Source organism: Chrysemys picta, chromosome 5 (assembly GCF_011386835.1).
Source record: "Chrysemys picta bellii isolate R12L10 chromosome 5, ASM1138683v2, whole genome shotgun sequence".
Taxonomy (NCBI): Eukaryota; Metazoa; Chordata; order Testudines; family Emydidae; genus Chrysemys; species Chrysemys picta.
Window position 1 is genome coordinate 70,135,937 of NC_088795.1, and position 27,679 is coordinate 70,163,615.

A 27,679-nucleotide genomic window follows, 5' to 3' on the forward strand; every position below is an offset into this window, starting at 1 on the left:
GCAGCAAACGATCTCCTGCTTGGTCCACTGCAGAGCTACTCGATCTGATAAGCGTTTGGGAAGAGGAGGCTGTCCAGTCCCAGCTGCGCACAGGCCATAGGAATTTTGATACCTATGGTCAGATTGCACTCAGCTTACAGAAAAAGGGATATGACTAGGACACGCTGCAGTGCCGAGCAAAGGTAAAGGAGCTGAGGAACGCGTACTACAAGGTTAGGGAGGCAAACTGTCGCTCCGGTGCTGCGCCCCAGACCTGCCGTTTTTATAAGGAGTTGGATGCTATCCTAGGTGGCAACCCTACCTCCACTGCAAAGAGCACCATGGATACTTCAGTGGGTCTGGAGCTGGTAGAAAGTGTACCTAACCCAGAGGAGGAAGTTATTGATGGTGGAGGCCAAAGATGGGGAACTCCATGATGCATCCATTCAGGAACTGTTCTGTACTCCAGAAGTGTCTAGCCAGTCTCTGCAGTTGCTCTCAGGCAAGCCAGAAGCAGGTAGGGTGACCAGACTGCAAATGTGAAAAATCGGGACGGGGGTGGAGGGTAATAGGAGCCTATAGAAGAAAAAGACTCTAAAATTGGGACATCTGGTCACCCTAGAAGCAGGACAGCAGACCCCTAGTAAGTGCTTTTGCTTTATGAAGTTCTGAAGTGGGTTGAGGGCAGAGACATGTGGAAGGCTGGCTTTGCTTGTATGTGCTGGGCATTTCCCCATGCAGCTAGTACAGCACGCCGAGATTTCATGGGAATCCTCCACTGAGATCTCTAGGAAACTTTCCTTGATGTACTCAGCAATCCTCTGCTGGAGGTTCCTTGGCAGAGCTGCCTTGTTCCTTCCCCCCATTGAGAGACACTCGCCACTCTGCAATCTCTTGGTTGGGGACCAAAGCTGCACACAGGTGAGCAACATAGGGACGGGGGTGGAAGCCGCAAGTGTCTAGCAGATGCACCCTTGCTTCCCTGCTTAGCCTCAGAAGTGAGATATCTTCCATAGTGACCACCACCTGTGGAAAATGGTGGTAAAGTTTAGAGTGTTGCCTCCCTTAAGTGACTCGCAACCTTTGCAGATTGCTTAAAATCTCAGTCTTACATTTGCATGAACATGTTTTTTGCACATAATTTTTTGTTCTTTCTAATCATGAAAGCTGATGATCTTTTTGTATTTTCTTCTACTGTAGATATTTAATAGTATTACATGTCCAAACCATTTCACATTGTTTCTGAAAACCTAATCTGCTCAATGATTTATTTACTAGCCCTTGCCTTTAGTACTACAAAAACACAGTGGTGTCAGCTTTCTCATTCCAAATTCATCTATCATTTCCTTGAACTTGTCAGTGTTTGTAAGACTGTCTTCATCTCCTATAACGCTTCACTTCTTTAAATCCAGAGTATGTTTAAAGATATTATTATGTCTCTTGGATGTAGATGAATTTGATCAAGTTCTCTGAAGTTGAGTTAAAATGATTCCTTAGTTAAATATATCTAAGCTTTCAAACATGATTCTTGTAATATCAAAAAGCTTCTTGGGGAAACAAAAAGAATAGACTGGGGAAATTTATCTGTTAGGGAAGATGTTTGTTTCCTTTAAATTGGCATAAATATTAGATATCTTTTCCCTGTCTATTAAAAATATTAACAGGTAAAAATAACCCATTTTAGCTGTTTTGTTAATGCTATGAAAGTTATCGTTGTCTGGCTACTCCAATAAAGCCATTGATTTGGTGTAGTGAATCATAGCCCTTGTGAAGAGAAGAGACAAGGCTGTGATATAGTAAACGTAAAAGGGACTCTTTATCCAGGATGTTGGACACCCGTAGATCCTGTAGCTTCCTGGTTTACTAATGTACAGACTGAGGCTCTTGCTACAGCGTTATCACACAGCATCTGTCTAACTCCTGACTGGACTGCTGACTAAAATATACAGCAGACACAAACATTCATATATTGTCTTTTGGTCTTTACACAACATATGTAACATGAATTACACAGGCAAATTGGTGTCCAAATTACATGTATAGAAAACATAGTACATATAGATGCTCCTCCTTTGGCATGGATCTGGCGGCTTCTGAAGCACAGAGGATAGTGAGAGCCAATAGAATGCTCACAAACTATGTAAAGGGATTCTACTCAATTCCGATACACTACAGTATACAAACACAAGGATATATTATCTGTCACTTCCCCTAAGGACTTATAGCAATTGGCTTTAACTTGGGTGCTTAAATTAGGCTCTCAAATTCATATTTTAACTTTTTTTTATTTAGGCTCCTAAATATGGATTAGGATTCTTAATTAAAGCAGCCAGATTTCATAATTTTTGCCTATATTACCAACTTGCCTGAGATATAATTAGGCAATATTTTGCTTGTGTGGTGAAAGTCATAAGAGGCTTTCTCATTTTGCAGATCTTACTCAAAACTCCCACTGACTTTAATTGGAAATCAATTATTTTATAAATGCCATTTGATCAGTTTATAGAGCTAATTGAACAATGTAAACAATTGTTCATCTAATTTTAGGGATGAAAACAAATATTAATTGAATAAATTGTTTTATTGTTCACTCAAGCCTGTTGACTAATGGGGTTGAAAAGTCTTTTGTATGTAGCAGAGATGGACAGAATCACTTGTAAGTGGCTATGCTTCTTTCTGGTGAGAGATTTCAGAAGTGTGGGCAGGAAGTGGTCAGAAAACTGAATTTCCATACTACAAGAAATTCCAATATTTTTAAAAAATTCTGAATCAGAACAAAAAGTCAAAATATCAAAATTTCAGAATTCAAGGGCCAAGGGGATGACTTCTGCCTGCAGCATCATCCCCCTCCAAACCCATGGGGATTTATCACATTTGTCAAAGCTGGCCTTGTAAAGAAGAGAAAAACTACCTTTGAACTTCTCCATCTCCAGCCCTTGGGGTGCCATACACTCAAGGGTCCCTGGGGAATAGCCTTCCTGTTCTTCCTTCTTCTGCTACTTACAGCTGCATCTAAAGATTTGTGGTGATTTCTCAGGGAGTTGTTTTCACTGCTTCAATTCATCCTATCACCCTTTTAAGGCCATGGTCCATGATGGGACAACCATCCCTGCTTCTAGACAGGAAGACGTATCAGAACTTCCTGTAATTCTGCTATTTCTACCTGCAGAATGGAAGATTTGGCCCTTAGCCTTTATTCAAGCAAACCTCCCCCTTACATTATTTGGGAGTTCTGCCATGTAAGGGCTGCCACATTTGATCTTGAGTTACCCTGTGCTCTCTCTCTTTTCCTGTAGGGCAGGTCTAAGGCACATAAGTGGTGCAGTGTTGGGAAGCTGGTGCCAACACAGACACTGGGAAATATATAAAATTTTGCTCTTCCACCGCAGTCAATCCATGGGTATCTAAGAGTTAAATCAAGAGTTTACTCCAGCCCATAGCAAGGAGGGAGCCAGGGAAGGAATTCTCAGTGGGGAAGTAATCTGCTATTGGCAGGTATGACTAGGATATTACATTTTCTTCTGTACTGGTTTCACTGTGCTGGCTGGTGTATTTAGGGTGTGGGGGTGGTGTCAAGGCTATATACCTATTTCCTGCCTACAGCACAGGTAGGGGAGTAGCAGAATTATGGAGGCTTTTCTTGTTCCTGGAGTGTGATGCATAATATAGATAACTCCTACAAGGGAGTGAATGGGGATCTTTCTTACCTTGCATGGGTGTGTAGAGTAAGCCATGATCTTGTTCTGAAAGGATGTATTCTCTTTCTTTCTTTCTAAAATTCAGATTAATTAGATACAGATATCCAGTGTACAGAAGTTGTAATTCAGGCATAGATACGGCACACGCGTTTATAAGAGTCAGAATAATAACTTTGATTTTGCTGAAATGAATACTGAATTTTAAAAAAAGAATTTTTTGTTTTTAAAACTGAAGCCACCGGTCTGGCTGAAGGTTTTAAACTATTTCACCTCAGACCATCATATTTCTAACTTTAATTTTAGAAAAGTTTTAAATTGGGAGGTAATTAATGCTCCTGAGGGTTTTTTGTAATTAATTAAAACTGAAAGTTAGAAACAGCATGGCTGTGAGAGAAGCATTATTAAAACCAGCAGGTGGTGTTTTTACAAAACACAGGTTATTTTCAGTTATTTCTTCAGAAGGATGAGAATGAGACTGGGGAAGCTGGAAGAAAGATGCTGAGTAAGATGGAATGCAACTAGGACAAGTGGAGCTGAAGAAAATTGAGAACAAAACAGAGCTAGAATAGGAGAGATAGAAAGAGTTCTGGGAGATAACCTTATAATTCATTTTCTTTTAGTTTGCACTGAGGAAACTAATTGATATTCTATAGCAATATCTTCTATAAAAACAAAACAAACAAGTCAGCAATGAACTCTTGGGATTTTTGTATGCAGAGTTTGAACATATATTTATAATTATAATTGATTGAAAAACTAATCATATTACAATGTCTTGATTACCATAATATCTGAGTACTCCACAATCTTTAATGTATTTATTCTCATAACACCCCTTTGAGGTGGGGAAGTGCTGTTGTCCCCATTTTACAGATGGGAGAACTCCAGGACAGATAGATTTGCCCAAAGTCACACAGGAAGTCAATGACAGAGCAAGAAATTGAACCCCCATCCCTCATGTCCCAGGCTGGCACCAGACATGCCAAACCCACAAAAAATGCATAAATTGGGCTTGTTTTTGGCTTAATTGGCTTGTGACTTGCTGTTCGCTAGTTTTTGGCTTGTAGCTTGTTGCTTGTTTGATGTGTAGCTTGTTGCTTCGTTTTTTTTAATCAGCTCCCGGCAAGCAGGGGCAAGGGAGGGAGAGAGTCAGGGGTGCACAGTGGGCTCACCACAGTCCCAGACTGCACGCCGGCGGGATCTAGTACACAGAGTGTTGGGGTTCTTAGGGATTGGCTGTTCTGGCCTTGTTTTGAAATGGGATTAGCTTGATTTTTGGCTTACTGTGAAAGTCTTGGTGCTTATTTACCACGTGAAAGTTGGCAACTGTGGCTGGCACCCTAATCACTAGACCAGCCTTCCCCTCTCGAAAAAATTGTCAGTGTTTTTCATTGGAAAAAATCAGATTTTGATTTTTTTTACCATCTCTATTAATGCTGGGGGTGCAAGGGAAGGGGGCTGTATACATATGCATTTAGAACCTGCTCTTAGTCACAATGAAGTAACAATGAATTTTGTCACTGAGTTAGTCATGGCTTTCCTCTGATCAGGGAAGGGTTGGACTACAAGAGCAGATATTTTCCTTCCCTAGGTGGAGACTGACACTGGCTACTGTAACATCCTAATCCAATTTACTAACGAATATGTAGGGTTTTGAAAACAGATATTAGATTGCAAAAGCAAATTATAGCTTAAGCTTCCATAAAACCTGTGGAACTCTTTGCCACAAAATATCATTGAGGCTAGGAGCTTAATAAGAGCCTAAAAAGGATTAGACACTTACATGGCCAAAGAGAACATTCACAGATATGTTAGGTAAGATTAAAAAACAAAGGGTGGGGTTTTCAGGCTTTCTGAAACATGCACCTAACTCTTTTTTTGAAGGGTTATAAACTTTCATACTTCAAGGCATGAAGGAACCACTCATTGACTTTCCCTACGGGCAGGTTATTCTATAATTGTACACTACACAGTTTCTTGCACCTTTTACTGAAGCATCTGATACTAACCACTGGGAGGGAAAACAAAACAAAAACAAACAAACAAAAAACCCAGAATACTGAATTAGGGCCCTGAACCTGCAAATGTGACTTGCTTAATTTTATCGGTGTGAGGATCCCCATTGATTTCAGTGTAGGTTCCAATCTTGCTCTTATTACTTATATACATTTTAAATTGTTTCCTAGTCCTCCGAGTATTTAATATATTGGCATTCAACTTCTTGATTTTGGAATTTGTTTTGAGAATTTTCTTCCATAAAGCTTGGGAGGGAGGGAGAGAGAGAGAGAGAGAGAGAGAGAGTGTGTGTATGTGTGTGTGTGACAGAGAGAGAGAGAGAGAGCAAGCAAGCAGTAGAGATCACTAGAAACTGTGGAGACACTACTCAAAATACTATTTTATATAAATCTGAGTTATGTGAAAATATTTACTATATTATGGAGTGGTTTATTGTTTTCCCATAGTTAGGGCTAAACCTAGTGTTTCATAATTATAAGTCAAATTTTCATCCGACCTCCTAACTTTCCCAAAAGGAACCCAATACTACTGACCTTTCATATCGCACATCTCATCCTAGGGCAGACTGTTTCTAGGAAGTTTGGTAAAACTAGTTAAGAAATTTTAATATATGGTGTTTTAAAATGTCCCTGTTGCTAACTCTTCAAACGTTGTCCTAATTCTTTTGTTGGCTCACATGTGTTGGCCTTGCTAATGTGTTAGGGAAAGTGAAAGTCTGTAGGTGAACTAAAACAGTGTTTAATACAAATAATTTTATATTATAGAAACAACACCAATATAGGCAGGGAAGGAGTTAACTGGGCTTTCATTACAGCAGAGTTAGAAGGCTCAGGAAGTCTAGTGGAGAGGGTCTGAAACTAAGAGTTCCCCCTCCTCAAGCCTCAGGTACCAAGGAGGACCTGGGAAACTAACCTTTTTTGCTAGATGCTTCATAAAGTAATGATTGTTTGTCATTTAGTTATCCTTTCTTGCTGTCTTTTCCTCCTTTTTTTGGACCAAGCTGAAAAAAGCCTGAGTTCCCATCTATTCTAATACCCATTGATAGGCCTATCTGCCGTGAATTTATCTAATTCTTTTTTAACCCAGTTATAATTTTGGCCTACACAACATACTCTGGCAATAAGTTCCACAGGTTGACTGCATTGGTGAAGTACTTCCTTTTGTACCTACTACCTATTAATTTTATTGGGTGACCCCCTGGTTCTTGTGTTATGTGAAGGAGTAAATAACACTTCCTTATTCACTTTCTCCACACCATTCATGATTTTACAGACCTCTCTCATATCTCCCCCCCTTAGTCCTCTCTTTTCCAAGCTGAAAAGTCCCAGTCTTTTTAATCTCTCCTCACATGGAAGCTGTTCCATTCCCCTAATAATTTTTGTTGCCTTTGTCTGCACTTTTTCCAATTCTAATATCATTTTTGAGATGGGGTGACCAGAACCTCACAGTGTATTCAAGGTGTGGGCATACAATGGAGATATATATATATATATATATATATATATATATATATAGTGGTATTATGATATTTACTGTCTTCTTATCTATCCCTTTCCTAATGGTGCCTAATATTCTGTTAGCTTTTTTGACTGCTGCTACGCATTGTGTGCATGTTTTCAGAGAACTATCCACAATGAATCCAAGATCTCTTCTTTGAATGGTAACAGCTAAATTAAACCCCGTTATTTTGTATGTATAGTTGGGATTATGTTTTCTAATAATATGTTTGCCCAGTCACCCAGTTGTATGAGATCCTGTTGTAACTCCTCGCAATGTGCATTAGACTTAACTATCTTGAGTCAGCATGACAGGCAGTGGTCTCAGCACCCAGCAGCCTAACTGTTGTCAAGTTTTTGTAGGCATCAAGGCAAAGGCGAGTTTTGTAGGATGATAATGAGGTAGCTTTGTGGCTGTTAACAGGCAGCACCTCACATGTGTTGGGCAACATGCAGAAAGCACAAAGGGGCTGCTTGGAAAATTTAACAAGTGAGCAGTGGAGGCTTTTAAAGTGACAGGGTGAAGTAGTTTGTTTCCTTGTCTTCCCATCCTTTCCCTGCATTTACCTGTGGCTACTGTCTGGGCCACACTATCACAGCTGTATGTCTACATGGAGCAATCATTAAAATTACATTAGTGAGGGAGTACCCAGTTGGTGAAAATTGTCATAGCACCATTGACTCTGTCCCTGAACTGTTCTCTCAATTATAATTAAGGGTTGTTGGTTTGGGTTTTTTTGGTCTGGAATTATACAGATGCTTAAGATTCCCCCCAAGATCTTCATATAATCATATATGTACTTTATTAATTATCAGCCCCCTTTAATAAATGGAGACATCTGAGATGCACAGAGTGGTTAAGTGAGCTGTCCATAGTCACAGAGGAAGTCTGTGATGAATCTAGGATTTGAGCCCAAGTCTCCGTCCTTGCATGCTTTCACCACAAAACTATCTTCCCTTAGCATATAGCATACATACAATTGATAACTACAAAAGTACAAATGCTAGAAGAAGTTTCTTGAATAAAACTCTTATCTATATGAAGAGACATTCAGGAGACAGAGGTTTTGACCCAATGTTCTTTTCTGCATATTTGATGAAAGAAAGTCACAGTGTCTTTCTAGTGACTGGTGAGTTTTCTCTTATCAAAACTTGCCAGACATTAATGGTTTGGTTTTTTCAATGCACTGTAGGCTGTTGAAGATTGCACCAGTCAGTGGTTATAATAATTTGGGCAGTCTGAAAAAGGAATTGAAAAGCTAGATGTATTTTTTCTGTTAAAGTTTCAATCCAGATATAAAAGTGCCATTATTGGGGTTAAAACAATACAATCAACCTAAATAGTTTTGTACTATGTATTCACTGCTCTTCAAAAAAATTGAATTTTGGTTCTATCCTGTTAGCTATTAGCATTGCTCCAAAAATGTGTATGTACAGCTAATGCATATTTTAAACAGGCAACAGGATAACTGGTGCTCCCGGTTACCACACAGGCCACACAAATGCTTCAGTTGCCTGCGAGTATGCACACGTGCTGTATAAAGTATAATTTTAGTCACTGAGCCTGCAATGAGCTGTGCACAGGTGGAAGCTGGGCTGGCACAAACTCATATTAACAGCAATGGGGACCCATGTGGGTGCAGGGGTTCACCCAGAGAGTTCATTGCAGAATCAGGGCATTAAATTATATACCTGGAAAGTAACATTTGTTAATCTTTCAACATAGTTTGAATTTCTCTGTACTCTGAGTATGAGTTACGACCCAACCGTCTATTCTCATGCTACTTGTGAAAATGACTTTTAAAGGTAGTTGTAGAGAAATTAAAGTACTTAGGATCAAATCATACTTCTTTTTCGCATGCAAAACTCCCACTGAAGTCAGTATAAGTATTTAATTAGTAAGGTGAGCAGGATTTTGGTCCCAAGTGGATTTGTGAATACTGGTCAGTTCCATTGTTCTACCTGTGCCCCTCTCACACAGTCCCAGGACAAGCATTTTTAGAAACAGCAAAATTCAATTGTACAAATGGGCAGAGGAAGCAAGAGACAGGTGTTATATGAGATTATTTGTAACTAATAGTTTTAATTGACTGGTTTTCAAATTGACAGCATCCCTTTAAATTACTTTTTCATGACTATGCAGCAAATAAGAGCTGAATCAGGACCAGAACTCAGGAATTCTTGACTCTCAAATGCTGATCACTCATTGAGGATGCTCAATAACTTGTGATAGTCATCCCTTAGGGCCTAAAAGATTAAGAGGTTCGGTTCAGGTAAGCAACCAAAAGTTCAAGGGTGAACCCCTCCCCTCATTGAAGTCAGTGGCAAAGCTCCCTTCAGTAGGGTCAGGATTTCACTCCAGTTGTCTTTGCCCTAATTCTATAATTTCTGGTTAAAAGGGTATTTTTTTGTGAAGTCAGCCCTCCACTAAATAATCATTTATGATTATTTTTAAAAAATTCCAATGTTGCGTAGTTAACATTCAGTTTCATTACTCATGCATCACAGGTAGAACTCAATATCTCCTTGAATGGAGAATGACTGGTACATGACCCAAAGCTAGTATATCTAAGAATAACTCTCTCGTACACTTACCTGTAAGGACCTCCTCACCAAGGTAGCTCAGAAGATTAACAGCAGAAATTGTCTCTTAAATAAGATTCTGGGCTCAATTTGGGGAGCTAATGCCTAAATACTAGCTCTCTGCCACTCAGTTGGAGAATACTGTGCTCGTTACATGATGTGCAATTGAATCAAACAATAATAGTAGGGACTAAGAGACCAACAAACACCGAGTGGTTACCAGTCCTTTCTAATATCCAGACTTCTAATATCAGGCATTATATTACAGCAAAGAACATCCTTGACAAAATCCAAGAAATACCACAATTGCCACATTTCAAAGATGTATTGGAGGCACCTCACCACCAACTCAGCAGCAGAAGACCTAGATGGACTATGTTACTGACTGTCTCCATGCTGAATGTCATCACATTCTGACAAGCAAGTTGCTCCCTCTATAAAGAATTTCTTTTTCATCAATCAGCCTGTGACAGATTGCCTGGCTTTGAGCTGCCACGCTATCTCTGGTACAAGCGCTATCATTCAGATGTGGATCCCGTGGGAGGTATATGACATACCACACCTGGGACTCAGGGCAACTGCCTGCTGTGGTGCGGTTGAGGATGCCATACAGCTACCGAATGGCTGCTCATCTCATGCTGGTCTACCAGAAGGACTTTCCAGACTCCACACTGCTGACTCTGAAGCTCTTGAATGGCTACAATGGCTACCTAAGACCTTTTGACACTTTTTAATATTTTTACTTTGTTTTTTACATTTGTTTTATCTCCCTACTTTATATTTTGTATTTGGAACCTTTTCCCATCTTTATTGTACAACTTGTGCATTTGCTAAAAATAATAAGTAGTTTGTAAAAAGAGAAGACTTCTTTTGACCTGAAGGTTGACTATTGGATGACTGGTTGAAAAATTCAAACGGGACCAATTTTTTGCCCTTGAGTGACAGTTCCCAATCATTAGGTCTCATGGCTGCCTTGCCCAGTTCCAGGGGACTCATGGGCTCTCAGACCAAAGAGTCAACAAAATAAATTGAAACTTCATCTTGTTCTTTGGCACATGCAGAGTAACATTACTTATTTTACTACCACCCTTTGTGCTCACTCTGCCCAGCTACGTATGTGGTAAGTGGGTCTTATATTTTGAAACATTGTAAAACTTCAAAATGGTAATTTTTACCAACATACAACTAAAACAGAATAAATTTCCAATTCTTCACTCAGAGTGCCTCAGGGGTGTTTCAGAGGTACTATATTAAATCTGTTCATTCATCTCTAATTACATCTATGCTGACACATACCAGTTAACCACAAATTCCTTTTAACACCAACTATTCCCAGCTGCCATAATGGCCTCTTTGCTCACTAGCTGCTCTAAGTTGTGCCACGGGACTGGCCTGGGGCACAGCCATTCCAGGACTGCAGAAGCACACAGGCTACATAAAGCCTTTTGCATTCTCCAGACTGAGTTGAACAGTATGCTCTTCAGGGCCAGAAGCTACTTGCCCACTCTTACTATGAAGATGATGATTATGAAAAATAACTCACCCAACAGACAAGCATTGCTCATCCAGTAGGATTTGCAAACCTACAATGTGTAAAAATTTTCTAGGGAGAGTTTGGCCAAAGGGTAGTTTAAAAAAATAGAGCAAAAAATCAGCTAGTTGTACTAAAAAGTACCAAGAATAGGCAATTGTTATGTCTTTCAGAAATAGTAAAATTTGCTCTGGTTGAATGTGGACCATTAATCAGAGTGAGATAAAATATTATGGGCTGTAACAGGGCTATTGCAAGAAAATCTCAGTTTAGGGAGCATGTAGAAGCCCATTGTATCTATCCTGGTTAAATGGATACACAGGCAGTAACTCAGGTGCAATTGAGCTTCCATATTTCTTGGGATATATTATAACTGTGTCTGTTTATTTTCACTTTTTATAAACATGTTATCTCCAAGGACATTCACAGATTGCAGAGTGAACATTTTGAGTTTTAGTTAATTAAAATAAATAAAAAAAAAGACAGTTTGGGGAGGAAGTTATACTGTATTTATTAGCAGCTTTTAATTAAAAGTGTGTTTATTTTGTGTGGGATTCCTGCCATCACCTCTGTCCACGTCTTGGAATCTAGTTCTTATGCACTCAGAGAAGGTCTCATAGATTAACCAACAAATCTGTAGGTAACTTGAAATTTTTGATAACTATATTGTTATTTAATGTTTTTCTAGCGGGGGTTGCAAATGAGTGACATTCCTCATCAGATAGTCCTGGACACCTCTCCTCACAAGTTTTCAGGCTAAAACTGTTGCTTCCGAGTTTTTAGTGTGAAGCTATTTTTGCAGAGCTTGACGCAGAATATATCCCCACTTCAAATAAATATAAAATATATGACTAACTAGAAACAATCACCTTTTTAGTACTTTAAACAATATTTTGGTTTTCCAGATTAGCTAATTTTTCATGATCCCTTCCCTGTAGCTTTAGAAGAAAATGTTGTTATTATTATAATCATCCCCAGTGACTCCATTAACAGAAGGATGAGTCTGTCCTTCAGACATAAAACATCTTCTGGAGCACTCCCTGGAGATCTGAGACAATCCTAAGACAACAACTTCATATTTTTAAACAATTATTTTTCATCATTATGTTTTCAGTACTTCCTGTAACACGTGCCCTCAGTCTTTACTGTGTGTTCATAGAATGAATAATCATTAAAAGATATGGTATGACTACTACCAAAGACTGTGTAGACTAGCGGACAATGTGTCTGGTAAATATTTCAACAGTCTCAACACGTGTTGGTTCCAGAAAAAAGGAATGATAGGAGAGAAGTCCTGGCAGTTAAGTGTAGATTATTAGAATAAATACGTCACTCTTTCAGCATTGAGAATGAGTGCTGAATATGAGAATGTTTTATTTGTCCTCAGTGAACTGTACTGAAGTGATGAAGTATTACTAATTCATTTCCAACTCTGTTTGCTACTCTCCCTCATCGCCTCACGCCTGTGTCTTCCTCCAAACAGCCCAATCCTCCTACAGTCACCCTATCTCTCCTTGAATCCTGAACTGAACTACCACCTGCTGACCCATGGTCCACTCTGGCCTGCTTTGATTGTTTGCCAGTTCCTTCCACAAGCCCTATCGACTTGAGCCCCCAGCTGACTATCTCCTATCTAATTCTGTGTCTTATTATTGAATAGAAAACTGACAGTGGGATGGCACCTTGATACAATGGTGTTGCACATCCTGGAAATACATACGAAAAATAGATGGGAGTCCAACTTGACTCGCTCCCCAAAAAAATCCCTATTCTCTCTCACTCCCCCATTAGCTTCCTATGTCTGACCCTCAAGAAGAAGCCATCTCCCAAGGGTTATTGACTTGCAAACTAGCCACTGTGTTAAGAGTTATATCCAGGGCAACTACAGTGAGCTAGGAAAGAGTCCCATCAGTCAATGGAATCTGTTAAGGACAACAGAAAGATAAGTGAAATTATGCATCCAAGCGACTGCAGTAATTCACACCGTTGTAGTACTACTGTTCAGAAGGGGAAATAGCTAGGATATCTGCATAACAAGGGATCCATATCCTGTTTCTGCTCCTCATTTGTAACCTCCTTTGCAAAACTGCACATGGCACCTCTGCAAATCTAGTTGTTATGGCAAACATGGACTTCTACGACATTGACCCACCTGCACATTTTCCTGCCTCTAGAGAACTCATATACATAATAGGATTGGGGGTTTTTGCAAAGTATTTTTTATAGTGCCACATCTTATCAGTACACCTTTTAGCAAATCATGGTCCTGTTTTACATGTATTTTTGGCTCTCCTTTAGTTGTTAACTACCAGATACTTCATCAATAATCCATTAATCTATACCAGTTTACCAATGAAAACTCTATACTCAAATACATATACAGTTCATTCTGGTGTGATGAACAATACCTGTAAATAACCCCTAATTTTAAGAAACATTGCTTTTCCCATTACTTGATTTTCTCTTTGCCAGCGCTGCTGATTAAAATCTAACAATGCAAAAAGAAACAGCAGTAACAATTACCATTGTATGCATTTAAGTTGTCACTATAATGGGCATCACTCCATGGACAGCAGACAGCCACTAATGTCTCCTTTCCATTTTCTAATGAAGCTGTCTGTGAGCATGATGTCCTTTTGACTAGCAGCTGAAATGTGTACAACAATGAATCCTGTTAATAATTTGTAACTACCTTGGGTTCTTTTTTTCAAGATGCAGTATACAATTACTGCCCAATTCAGTGGTTATTTATTTTTTAAATGTCAAATATAAATAGATATGATTCTTCAGATTAAAGTGTTGCACAAAAAATCCATTTTATTTATATTTTTCTCCAATATGTACATGTGTCTCAAAAATATAGATCTTGAGCTCCTTAAAGAGACTAAGATTATGGGACACATTTTCTAATGGGCCTCGCCCCAGCCTTTAAGTCAGAGGCTTAAAAAAAATAGTTGCATAAGTTCAGGTCAGTAGGGAAGGAAAAGTTTTTTGTTCAGTCAAGAAAAGTGATGAGTTCAGGAGGAGATGGAACTAGCCAGGGGAAAGTACTCTGGCTCCAGCTTTAGAAGTAGGCCAGAGATTTGGACCAGATCCTCTGACCCATTCTTTTATTTGGCCAGAACAGAGGATCAACCTGTTGTACAATACAGCAGGGAGGGACAATAAATACTAATCTTTCAAGGGGAGCAGGCCTTGATCTAGATGACAGCAGTGGTTCTTTCATTTGGAACTGCTCTTACTCAACATAACCGGGCACTAGAGGACCATCATGGGGCACTGGACAACTGGGTTCTCCGAATGTCCAACAGGACAGACAGGCTCACTCTATCCAGTGTTTGTCAGTTGAGGAAGAGGCACTTCCTCTGTTGCATTGCTATTAGTAGGTTCCTGCTCTGGCAAAGGTACAGGTCTTGTTTCATAGTCAGTACACCTGTATGTTGTTTATATACAAGGGTGAAACTATGATTTCTGAAACCTATAAAACCATGTTTTATATTGCTAAGAGATTAAAACATGTATATTTTCATTTTTTAAATTGTGTTCCTAAGTAAAATGTGACATTTATTTTATAATTGCTATTGCCATAAAGCAAACCAATAAAAGGACATTACTGAAGCTCTTCAGGTCAGGGGGTCTGTCTTCTGTTTTTGGAAATCACTTGACACATTTAGTGCCACCAGAACATAAATAATAATAAATATTGTTATTATCCAACACGTATTCATCAAGAACGAATCATGCCAAACCAACTTATTTTCTTTCTCTGTCTTGGCTACTGGCCTAGTGGATGGGGAGGGGGAAAGCTGTAGATGTGATATATATGGATTTTAGTAAGCCTTTGGACACAGTCCCACATGGCATTCTCATAAGCAAACTAGGGAAATGTGGTCTAGATTAAATTACTATAAAATGGGGGGAAAACTGTTTGAAAAACTGTACTCAAAGAGTAATAATTAAGGCTAAGATTTTGTCATGGTTATTTTTAGTAAAAGACATGGACAGGTCACGAGCAATAAACAAAAATTCACGGGAGCCCATGACCTATGGGTGACTTTTACTAAAAATAACCAGGGGGTGGGGAGTACGGCTAGGTAGGGGGAGGAATGGAGTCCCATGGGGTGGGAGGACTGACAGGCCAAGCCCCCCACCATGGCAGGGGGCAAAGCCTGGGCTCCAGAGGGCGTAGGCACAGGGAGCACACAGCCCCCACTCCAGAGCTGGCTGCAGCTGTGAGACAGGTGTGCATGGCCCTGGCTGCAGCCCCCACTACAAGCCCACAGGGCAGGGGCTGCAGGGCTCTGCTTCCAGCCCCAGTTGCAGGGCAGGGGTGCGCAGTCCTGCCTCTAGCCCCAGCTTCAGCCCCTGACAGCTGAAGTCACAAAGGTCCGGTAAAGTCACGGAATCTGTGACTGCCATGACCTCTGTGACTAAATCGTAGCCTTAGTAATTATCAATAATTCACTGTGAAACTGGGGGGAACCCCTCAGTGATCTGTTCTTGGTCCGCACTCTTCAATATTTTCATTAATGAATTGGATAGTGGAGTGGAAAGTATGTTTTATGACACCAAGCTGGGAAGGGTTGCTAACACTTTGGAGGACAGGATTAGAATTCAAAATAACCTTGACAAACTGGAAAACTGATCTGAAATCAACAAGATGAAATTCAATGACAAGTTCAAAGTACTATATTTAGGAAGAAAAAACAAAATGGGGAATAACTGGCTAGACAGTCACACTGCTGAAAAAGGATCTGTGTAAAGGACTATATTGGATCCCAAATTGAATATGAGTCAACAACGTGACACAGCTACAAAAAAGACTAATATTCTGGAGTGCATTAATCAGAGTGTTATATGTAAAATATGGGAGGTAATTGTCTCCCTTTACTTGGCACTAGTAAAGTACTGGAGTACTCTGTCCAGTTTTGGGCACCACACTTTAAGAGAGATATGGATAAATGGGAGAGAATCCAGAAGAAAGCAACAAAACCGATAATAGGCTTAGAAATCTTTTCCTATGAAAAAAGGTTACAAAAAACTGGACACGTTTTAAGAAAAGAAGATTCAGGGGGCACCTGGTAACAGTCTTCAAATAAATTAAGAGCTGATATAACGAGGACAGTGATCAATTGTTGATGTCAACTGAAGTTAGGACAAGAAATAATGGGCTTAATCAGCAGCAAGGGAGATTTAGGTTAGATATTCAGAAAAAAAACCCCTCTCAACTGTAAGGATACTTAAGCACTGGAATAAGCTTTCAAGGAAGAATGTGGAATCCCCATCATTCGGGATTTTTAACAGCAGGTTAGACAAATGCCTGTCAGTAGGCATACTTGATTGTGCCTCAGCACAGGGGACTGGACTAGATGATCACTCAAGTTCCCTTCCAGCCCTGTTTGTCTATTATCAGGATTTTTACAGTATGTTGGGTCAGAAGAACTCAAACATATTAATTAATTCATTCATTCTATAATGGGAATAACAGCTAAAATTCATAGAAGAACATGTTCAGTTGTTGTAAAGAGCTCCTATGTTATGAAGAGCTTCTAACAGAGATTACACTCTCTCTAAAAGTGCAACCAGATTCCTGTATGAACATTTTTCTCGAGGGGAGTTAAAACAGAACTTAATTTTCCCCGGATCAACCGATGGATCCTCTTTTATTTTCATAGATAATAAATGCAGTTTTTTGATTCTGAAGATTTTTTTTTTAAATAGGTAGGTGAATCCAGTTTGGTTTATCATAGATGAAAGACATCTCTTGGACTTGTGTCAAGTGCCACTTGTCCACAGCTCAAGAACTGAGCTGCAATATTCAGTAGAAATATTAGGAAAACTTTACAAGGAATAGGCAAAAGTGAATAAGAAAAAGAGAGAAGAGCACAAAGAACAAAAGAAAAGAGGGACAGCATTGGATACAAGAACAGAAGTTTAGGAGTGAGTAAAATTAACTCTTTCTGCAAACATACCACCAGTATACTCATTTGCTAAAATGTTTAGTGAAAATGAACATCAAAGGAGTATGAACATGGTGTTAAGAATATACTAAAAAAAAGTGAATGAATATTTCCAGAGAATATATTTGCATTATTCAGATAGCTCTGTAGGAGTGGATCATTGGGGAAAAAAGGTTAGGATTAAATTTTGTTTTATATTTTGAGAAAGGTGGCCCTTTAGATGGCTTCTGACATTTGACATTTATGTCACTGTTATTACCTAATTCTGACCTCAGATACTCTTCCTCCCCCCTACCCCCAAAAGCCTATTGAAGTTGCATATGAGTAACAGAGAAAAGAATATGGCCCAACATTTAAAATGTCTCAAAAGAATGGAGATTCTAGTACCTCAGGAGGACAGAACACAGACACATTCTTTGATAAAATAAAGAAAGCAAAAAGATTGTGAAGAACCTAAACATAATTAAGTCCATTTTATTGCACCATTAGGTAGCACAGAGTGAAATTCACTCCTGAGCACAAGACTTTATATTACTTCTTAAGAGTCATGTGGGAGTGTGATCTAGTTTCTTCTGCCATTTGTGAGTTAGAAAATATTTCCTAAATTGTTGAAATGTTTGCATATCTCAGTCCATTGTCTTTCTCTATTTATGTGCAATTGCATATTTATTAAAAGTAGAGATGGTCAAAAAAAAGAAAAAAAAAGAAAAAAGAAAATAGAAAAAATGGAAATTGCTTCTTGTTTCTCTGGTGCAGGGGAAAAGAAATTCCACATTTTTCAACCAGCTTTAGTTTTAAGTACTAGAGTTCGGAACCTTTTTATTAAAAATCTCTTTTGAATTATGTTTTTGATGGATTTACAACAGGCAGAATATACACAGTATTTTTATTTGGAACTAGACATTGTTCTTATTGAGGCTAGTCCCATTCATTTTTATTTGGAACAACATTGCAATCTGACAATGTATTCAGCCCTTGTTGCAGAAAGTCAATGGGAGTTTGCTAAAAGAAGAATATTGAACAGGGCTCTAATTTTTCCTATGTGGTATTATGTATTCCATTTTAACAGGAATTGTATGTTTGTGACCTTTGTATCATAACAATATTCTACAGTATTAGCAAAAATTAATGTGTTAATGCAAATGGAAAAGTTGCAAATAGGATAGAAGGTGTTGCTAATAAGATTTTTGATATTAGGACAAGAAATATACTTCACAGTTGTAAGTAACAATATGGAATTATTATAACCATTTTCTTTCTTTCAGTAACTTTCAGTTTGTTGTTACCACCAATTTGGTTTAAGATATCTTAAAACCTCAGTGTTGTGAATTGACGAAATGTGGTTCTTGTGCCTGGAAACTGTAATGAAGGAGATGGCTTGTGATAAAGCTCTCAGATAATATAATGTATTCACATTTGCCAACATTTCTGAATTCACAAGATGCAAATTTTAGACCACCATCTATGGATCAAATTCTACCCTAGAATACATATACATAGCTCCCATTAACTCAGTGGGATTTGAGTTCATTTGAGGGAGGAATATGGCCCTTCATTTTGTGACTGTACTATCTTCACAATCTTAATATGGGTTTTTGCACTGGAACTAACAGCCACAGGGAAATATTTTTTGTCTTTGATAAAGGACCTTATTTGATCATCTGCACTGTATGTGAGGTTTAAATGGAGTTGGCCCTAGATGTTTTGCTGCCTATGTCAGAAAACATTTTTGGTACTCCCCACCCTGAGTGGCTGAGCAAAAAAAGAAAAAAAAACACATAACCAAAAAACCAACCAAACAAAAAATGGCTGGCCAATCAGAGAAGCAAAAACAGCCAATAAGTGGAGCATACAAAAAAACAAAAACGAGTGTCAAGATGGAAGCTGGTACCCAAGGAAACCACCCTGCTCCCCTGCCCCTAAAACTAGCCCTAGGTTTAAAGTTATCTTTTTACGGACTACCATAAGGGGGGGGGGGGGAAATGTGTTTTTTTTTTAAATGCACCATGACTCCGGTCTCATAAAAACTCTGCAAGTTCTCAGAGTTCTGCATTCATAGAGTGTGGCCCAGATCGACAAAGGCTGAGCGCGGCAACACCTAATATTTAGGCACGTAGAAAAACCACTAGAACACCAGGATACACAAAACCTGAGTTAGGCACCTGGCATTTAAGAATGGGATCCACAAAAACCAGCATGGTAGGCAGCAAAAGTGTTTTTTCTTTTCCTTAATGATAGCTCCATTTTAGCCAAATAGATTAAGCAATAGTCATGCGACCCAAGGATTCTATCCCTGACTCTCACCCAAAAAAAGAACTGTGATTGTTGTAAGGAGAGAAGGGAAGAGGAACCAAGGGCTCACTGCTAATGTCTAAATCTATAGAAACCAGAGTGGAAAGTTCCCATTAAAGCATGACAACAACTGGGGGCGAAAGGCCCCTTTGTAGCACATTTCAAAGACTGGTGGAAGGTCTTCTCTTAGGCTTAAGAAAGGTTTTTTGTTTTCTAAGTGATTCACAGTCCGTAGGCCTACCCAGAACTTTATTTCCCTATCTGTAATTGTGTTGGGTTTATTCTAGCCCTAGGGCTTTAGTAACTCCAGTAGTCATGTGACACCAGTGCGAGAAGAGAAGGCAGGTGTGTGGGTGGGGAGGACTCGTGGACATCAAATGGTGACAGGCTCATTTGCACAACCTTTACTTGAGAAGATCTGAAGCTCTTGTCCACTGAATTGTTTTCTTGTTAGTTTATAAAAGTTTGACTTTTGTCCTGAAAGGTCATCCTGCTCTGAAACAAATCATCCCAGACTTTTTTGGCAGTAGAGTCGTTTGGAAGCCTTGGATATATTCTACTGCATCAGACAGACAGTATTTTTGTCTCTTTCTGTCTGTATCGGAAAGGATTGCATTTCTATGGGAATTTTCCATAAGCTATATAACAAACTCTTTGTATCTCTCTGAAGACCTTTTTTCTTTTATTCTCCACTATATTTTCTAATATTTGACTATAGAATGCAGTAGGAAGAGAAAGTAAATATAGCAGTGAGGGAGAAATTATGCCAATTCTGAATCCAATAAGATGCCAGGGAAAGTTAGCCCAGCTGAGTGTGTGACTTGTGATCTGCTCCTTAATTCAATACAAGATGACAGTTTTTAATCTGAAATATCTCACAATCAGAAATACTGATGTTGTAACCATCATCCTGAGTCAAGAAAGTTCAGAGCAATGTTTGTTATAGATTAAATGGAATACATTAACTCAGAAAGGACAAGAAATTAAGACTCTTTCCTGTACCATTTTTTATGTGGATGGGGGTAAGGAGAATTTTCTTTTAAATAAAAATGTATAAGCATTTCTTTATCACATTTCCCCCTTGCTATGTATTAGAATTCCACATTGCAACCTGTCCGAAGAACACTTTGCAGCCTCAAATCTGGTTTTGCACTTGCTTTCTCAATAGAAATTTGTTCTCTTGGGACCTTGTTTGCTTTCACTGAGCTACATCTCAATCAGCAGACAATTCACTGAGGAGATTCAGTTTGAATTCTTGCTTCATCTAGTCACACTCAATTGAACAAGGATGCCTGTGATCATTAAAGGCAACAGTTTCCTTCTGACAGTTTCATGGAAGAGGTCCAGAACTACTCAATGTCTGAATTTCATATTTCTCTGAAATTGGAGGTGCATGCTGTGCAGTGAGATGACCCTTTCCTGATTTTTTATCTCTACTCTGAAAGTTTGTACTTACAGCAGAGATATCTCTGTAAGGACAACCAGCATAATAAAATGTAGATATTAATTTAACATAAATAAGCACCTGTTCTCTGAGTTCTGCATATTTCAAATAGTTAATGTGTTTAGAGGTTTGAGAATTCTGAAAACTAGTTTTCATCTGAAAAAATTGACTGGAAATATGTCAATACATTATAAAATAATACCATTAACTTACAGTCATACCGCACCTAAGGATCCCCAAAGTGTTACACAAACTAGGAGGCAAATCTTGTCCTTTCCTCTGTGGCTGCATGAAGTGGTGGTTGCTGGTGTCTTTCTTCTGCACAGAGGGGAGGACTCGAGAAGCCCATATAGAAGATTTGTTACCTGAGCTTTCTAGTGGAGTGAGCTTGAGATGAGGAAACACATGGAAAGGAAGAAAGGGAGGCTGTACTCCCTGATGTTTCTGAACAGGAGGTGAGCAAACTCTAGTGCCATTCCACAATGGAAAAGAAAGACAATTTATGGGAACGTCATGGAATTTTCCTCCCAAGGACCTGACTCCCCTGGACCACATATATTTTTATGCTTGGGACTAACATTATTAATATAAAGGTCTCTCTCAGTCTTGGCACATTCTTGGAATGTGAGAACCGATACAGTCTTACCCTAAACACAGCAGTGCTCTCAGGGTTATTACTAGTGCAGATAACAATATTTATAAACTGAAAACTGTGAAACAGATAAATGCACTTCTCTAAACCTCTAGGCTTTTACATAATTTCATTAAAAAAAATGAAAAAAATTAAAGTGGGCCAATGGAACACTCCACAAAGAACTATCCCACTGCCTCTTAGCCTGTCTCAGCCCAATATGCTATCTCTCAAGTCATAAAGCCTTGCCACACAATACAAATAAAGTAAAATGAAATCTCATGAGACAGCCTCTTTTATAAACCAGGAGTAGGACAAATGGCTATGGAAGATGTTACACTGATCTTATCGGAAAACTTAGAAATGCTTTGATTCTCCAGGGCTATGAAAGGAGAATAGCAAAGCATTAGTTTCCCTTCTTCTCTACAATTCCAAAATAAGATGTTAATGGAAATTAGAAATGGAAAAATACTTAAGTCATCTGTCCATCTCCCTGCCAGAGCAGGATTTTCTGACTTTTCCTTTACGTCATTTAGAAAAATCACATTTGGCATGGTTAATAGTGTTAGCATCTAAATGGCTTTGAAGTAAACACAATATTGAGATGAATGGCAATAAAGCTCATACCTTTGCTTGTGCTATTGTTTGGTTGGAGAATGTTTTCTGAAAAGCCAGTTTACCAAGACAGCAATGCATTAATTCAGATTGTGAATACTGTATTTGCAATGGAAAAGACATGAAACTTATTTATTAATTTATAAATGAAAGCTCAGTTTTGATCAGGTAGTAACAATCCGCTATCAGGCACTGGAACAGGGCATTCCTTGAAGCAAGACCCTGTTGGTGGAACCTGTTTCCAAAAAGAAATCAGGCTCTGTCAAGGCTGAATCCCCATTCTGCCACTTCAAGTGCAGAAGGTGGAGGCCCGCAAGGATTTTAAAAATGAATACTGGCCACTCCACGCTTGTATTAAACTCCCCAGGTTACAGCTTTTCTCTGACCTTGGCTTGGTAAACGCTGCCAGCACCCAAATGCAAAAAAAAAAAAAAAAAAAAAAAAAACCCTTTCAATCCAGGAAGGAGCACTTGGGATTCCTCCCTGTGGGGTACCCTCAAGCCCTTGCACCCCCCTCCGGGGAAGAGCTAAGAAAGGAAACAAAGGAAATTAGCTGTCGCTACCAGCTAATCAAACAACATTCACAAACCTCTTAGGACACCAAAAATCCAATCCTGTTCTTAAAAAAAGTAAATTTTATTAAAAACAAAAAGAAAGAAAATACATCTGGAACTTAGGCTTTTGCTAGATTTTAAAAGAGCAATTCCAAAATGGCTTTCTTGGGGGCTCAGCTCAAAGGTTACAAGCAAACAAAAGCATCTGGGGTTAGCAGAGAGGAGATCCACAAGCCAATAAGAAATAAAAGAAATAACCGTAATCACATCTTTTTAGACATTTCCTAATTTTACTTACATATCTGAGGCTTCAGATAAGTAGGTTTGAGGTATGAATTGATAATCTATAATCATACCTGGCTTAAAGCTGCTTACAGCATTGCTGCTCCGTGTCCCTGCAGCCCAGAGAGAACAGCAGACAAAGGGAAAGTTTCTTTCCCAATTTTAAAAAGTTCTACCTACCCATTGGCTCTTTTGGTCAGGTGCCCACTTCCTTTTCTTTACCTGGGGGTCTTTTAACCCGTTACAAGCAGAGACCTGCACTTAGGATGGAAGAATCCCATGCACTGCTACAGACTAGGGACTGAATGGCTAGGCAGAAGTTCTGCAGAAAAGGACCTAGGGGTTACAGTGGACGAGAAGCTGGATATGAGTTGACAGTGTACCCTTGTTGCCAAGAAGGCTAATGGCATTTTGGGCTGTATAAGTAGGGGCATTGCCAGCAGATCGAGGGATGTGATCATTCCCCTATATTTGACATTGGTGAGGCCTCATCGGGAGTACTGTGTCCAGTTTTGGGCCCCACACTACAAGAAGGATGTGGAAAAATTGGAAAGAGTCCAGTGGAGGGCAACAAAAATGATTAGGGAGCTGGAACACATGACTTATGTGGAGAGGCTGAGGGAACTGAGATTGTTTCGTCTGCAGAAGAGAAGAATGAGGGGGGATTTGATAGTTGCTTTCATCTACCTGAAAGGAGATTCCAAAGAGGATGGGTCTAGACTGTTCTCAGAGGTAGCAGATGACAGAACAAGGAGTAATGGTCTCAAGTTGCAGTGGGGGAGGTTTAGATTGGATATTAGGAAAAACTTTTTCACTAGGAGGGTGGTGAAGCACTGGAATGGGTTACCTAGGGAGGCGGTGGAATCTCCTTCCTTAGAGGTTTTTAAGGTCAGGCTTGACAAAGCCCTGGCTGGGATGATTTAGTTGGGGATTGGTCCCGCTTTGAGCAGGGGGTTAGACTAGATGGCCTTCTGAGGTCCCTTCCAACCCTGATATTCTATGATACTATGAAGAGCTCCCAAGAGGGATTTTACAGCTAACTGGCTGTTGGGTGTCCATCAAAGGGAGCTACCCCACCACTTCATTTATCACAGGCTCAGTCCAATCCTTACAGCATTTAGATAGAGTTGTAAAACATACCTTTTCAATAAAGCTTTCCTCAAGGACGAGCGTGTGCACACAAACATGGACCCATCCTCCTCTGGAAGGATGGAGGAAAGAAAACATTTTGCTCTGGGCTTTTGTACTTCTTAGGGCTTGACTACACTGGGGATTTGCCCCAGCTAGCCATTGGTGGCTGAGCACTGGTGCAACCCCTTAATGTGAACAGCCAAAGCCCCTATTACTCACGTTTCAGGTAATAATAAACTACATCAATACACATCACATCTTATAGCAGTTTATCCTGCTTACACCATGGGTTTGCTCCACTTTCTGATTGCCAATGGCTGGGACTGGGATTAAATCCCAGTGCACAGTGATATATAACTAAAAACAGTTATTTAAGATTAATTTAGATTAGACATAGTACTTTGCTATTTTTTGCTGATTAAGAACATAAGAATGTTCATACTGGGTCAGACCAAAGGTCCATCTAGTCCAGTATCCTGTCTTCTGACAGTGGCTAATGCCAGATGCTTCAGAGGGAATGAACAGAAAGGACAATTATCAAGTGATCCATTCCCCGTCATCCAGTCCCTGCATCTGGCAGTCAGAGGCTTAGGGACACCAGAGCATGGGGTTGCATCCCTGACTGTCTTGGCTAATAGCCATTGATGGACCTATCCTACATGAACTTAATTAATTCTTTTTTGAATCCAGTTATTTTGGCCTTCACAGCACCCCACGTCAATGAATTCCACACGTTGACTGTGTGTTTGTATGAAGAAGTACTTCCTTTTGTTTGTTTTAATTGCCCATTAATTTGATTGGGTGCCCCCTGGTTCTTGTATGATGTGAAGGCATAAACAACACTTCTTATCCACTTTCTCCACACCATTCATGGTTTTATAAACCTCTATCATATCCTCCTTAGTCATCTCTTTTCCAAGCTGAATAGCCCCAGCCTTTTTAATCTCTCCTTTCACAGGGTCCATTCACAGCAGGTGGCACCTCCTCCTGGCTGCTCTGGGGATTAGCTCATTCCAGGTCCAGGACCCCCTTCTGCTACTTGCTGCACAACCTACTGGAGCACTCTCGGTCAGTCTCTGCAACTCTGGGAGATATTTCTTCATGACTTGGCCGTACGGCCGGTCACTATGCATGTTTCCCCCTTCTGGAGTCTCAAAGTCTTTCCTTACCAGCAGTTTTAGGCAGTTTTCCCATTCACTGTCCCTATGGTACCCCTTCCCCAGGGACTGATAGGGGAACCCAGGCCTGCCCTCTACTCTGGGTTCCAGCTCAGGGACCTTTTAATCAGTACTAAGGTCTGCACACTCCTGGACCTTACTGCCTTTTCCTGAGCCACTGCCTTACCTTCTGGCTTGCCCGCATTGTCTGGGCTTGCCCGCCTTACCACTCCCTCCTCTCAGGGATTAACTGTAGGCTACTTACCTCCATAGCCTCAAACACTCCCCCTCCCTTCTCCCAGGGAGTGACTGCAGCCTACTGCCAAGCAGCTCACAACTGGTACTAATCACTGGGCTTCATACAGGCCCCTCCTGATTCTCCAGCTGAGCCTCCTGTCCCTGGCTCCTCCTCCAATAGCAGGCTGGGGAGTTAATTGGCCTAGCTAGCCACTTTAACCCATCCAGGGCTTGGGAGTATGGACCCTCCCATCACATCTTGCTATATGGAAGCTGTTCCATACTTTTAATCATTTTTGTTGCCCTTCTCCGAACCTTTTCCATTTTTAATAGATTTTTTTTTGAGATGGGATCACCAGAACTGCACACTGAATTCAAGGTGAGGGCATACCACTGATTTATATAGTGGCATTATGATATTTACTGTCTTATCTATCCCTTTCCTAATGGTTCCTGACTTTCTGTTAACTTTTTTTGGACTGCCGCTGCACATTGAGTGGATGTGTTCAGAGAACTATCCACAATGACTCCAAGATCTCTTTCCAAGATCTGAGTGCTAATAGCTAATTTAGACCCCATTGTTCTGTATGTATAGTTAGGATTATATTTTCCAGTATTCATTACTTTGTATTTATCAATATTGAATTTCATCTGCCATTTTGTTGCCCAGTCACCCAGTTTTGAGATTGAAACCTCACACAGAAATAGTACAGCAGCTAGTATTTTCATGCACGCAGGTATTTTCAACACATGAGCAACTGAACTAAGTAACAAGAACTTTAGGCAAGGAAGTCAAACAATTGGCTAAGCAATTCAATTTGTAACAGTTGCTAGCAGGACTTGGTCAAGTAAACACACTGTGAAAGTATCATGGAAAGCACTTAATATCTTTGTTCTTATGTTTTTCTAGGTAAATATCTCTTCACATGCTAACATTCACTATACAGTATTACAAAAGCAAGACTTTCAGATCCTGGTCTAAGTATCCATCACTGTGAACTAGGCAGAACAAAGAATACATAATGCTCTAAAATCACAGAATGAATGTTAATAAATAATATGCCAGTTCTGTTGTAAGATTATGGAGTGTGTTTATGGAGGAATATTTATCATCCTTGGTAAAATGCTCAAATCTGTACAAAGGGAAGATTGTGGAACTGCAGAGAACATAGCATTTGTGTCCGTAGCTATACACAGCACATACTCATTTGCTCACAGATTATTTATACAGTGTATGGAGCAGGATTTGGAGTGATTGAAGAGGCTGCCAAACACCATACTCTGCCTTCAGGATATATATGATACCTTTAAAATTGGCGAAAGGCTAATTAATCTTGAACTGTCGGTGAATGATATAAAAGACAATATGTCCTAGCCTGATAGCACTTTGGGATGGCAGAAAGACAATTAAAAACTGAGCCACATTTTTTTTGACAAAACAGCACAGAGAAAAGGAATAACTATATAGGTTTGTGAGAATTTAAATAGCACTTGAAATGAAACTTTAAATTCAATCTCCACTGTACACACTGTAGCTACAGGAGAGCTAAACTAGGGATATTTGAACTCACAGCTCATGTTTCATTGTGCGATTTTAACCAGAGGGGAGGGACTTTTACATAATTCCCAATAATACCACTTCCAAAACAAAAATAGTATGTATTTACTTTAACAGAACAATCAAGATGTGTGTGCACTACAACAGAGTAACTGTGTTATCTTATTACTGCATAAACCTTGGGCTTCCTCACTAAATATTCCTAGTGTCAGTTAATCTTACTCCCTGTCTCATGTGGTATACAAGAGGTCAGACTAGATGATCCCAATGGTCCCCTCAGGCCTTGGAATCTATGTCTATGTCTAAAACGGAATCAAAAGCTTCCTAGATCAGGAACCAGGTCTTTATTTGTTCTGTAAAGTGCCTGGCACAACTTTGGGAGCTATATACATAATAAAATAGCAATAACAATGGCCAAGATTTTCTTAAAGGTGCCTGAAGTTAGGTTCTGAAATCCTGATTTTCCTAAGGGCTGAGCACCCGGGAAGATACTTTAAAAAACGAAGTCTTATTTA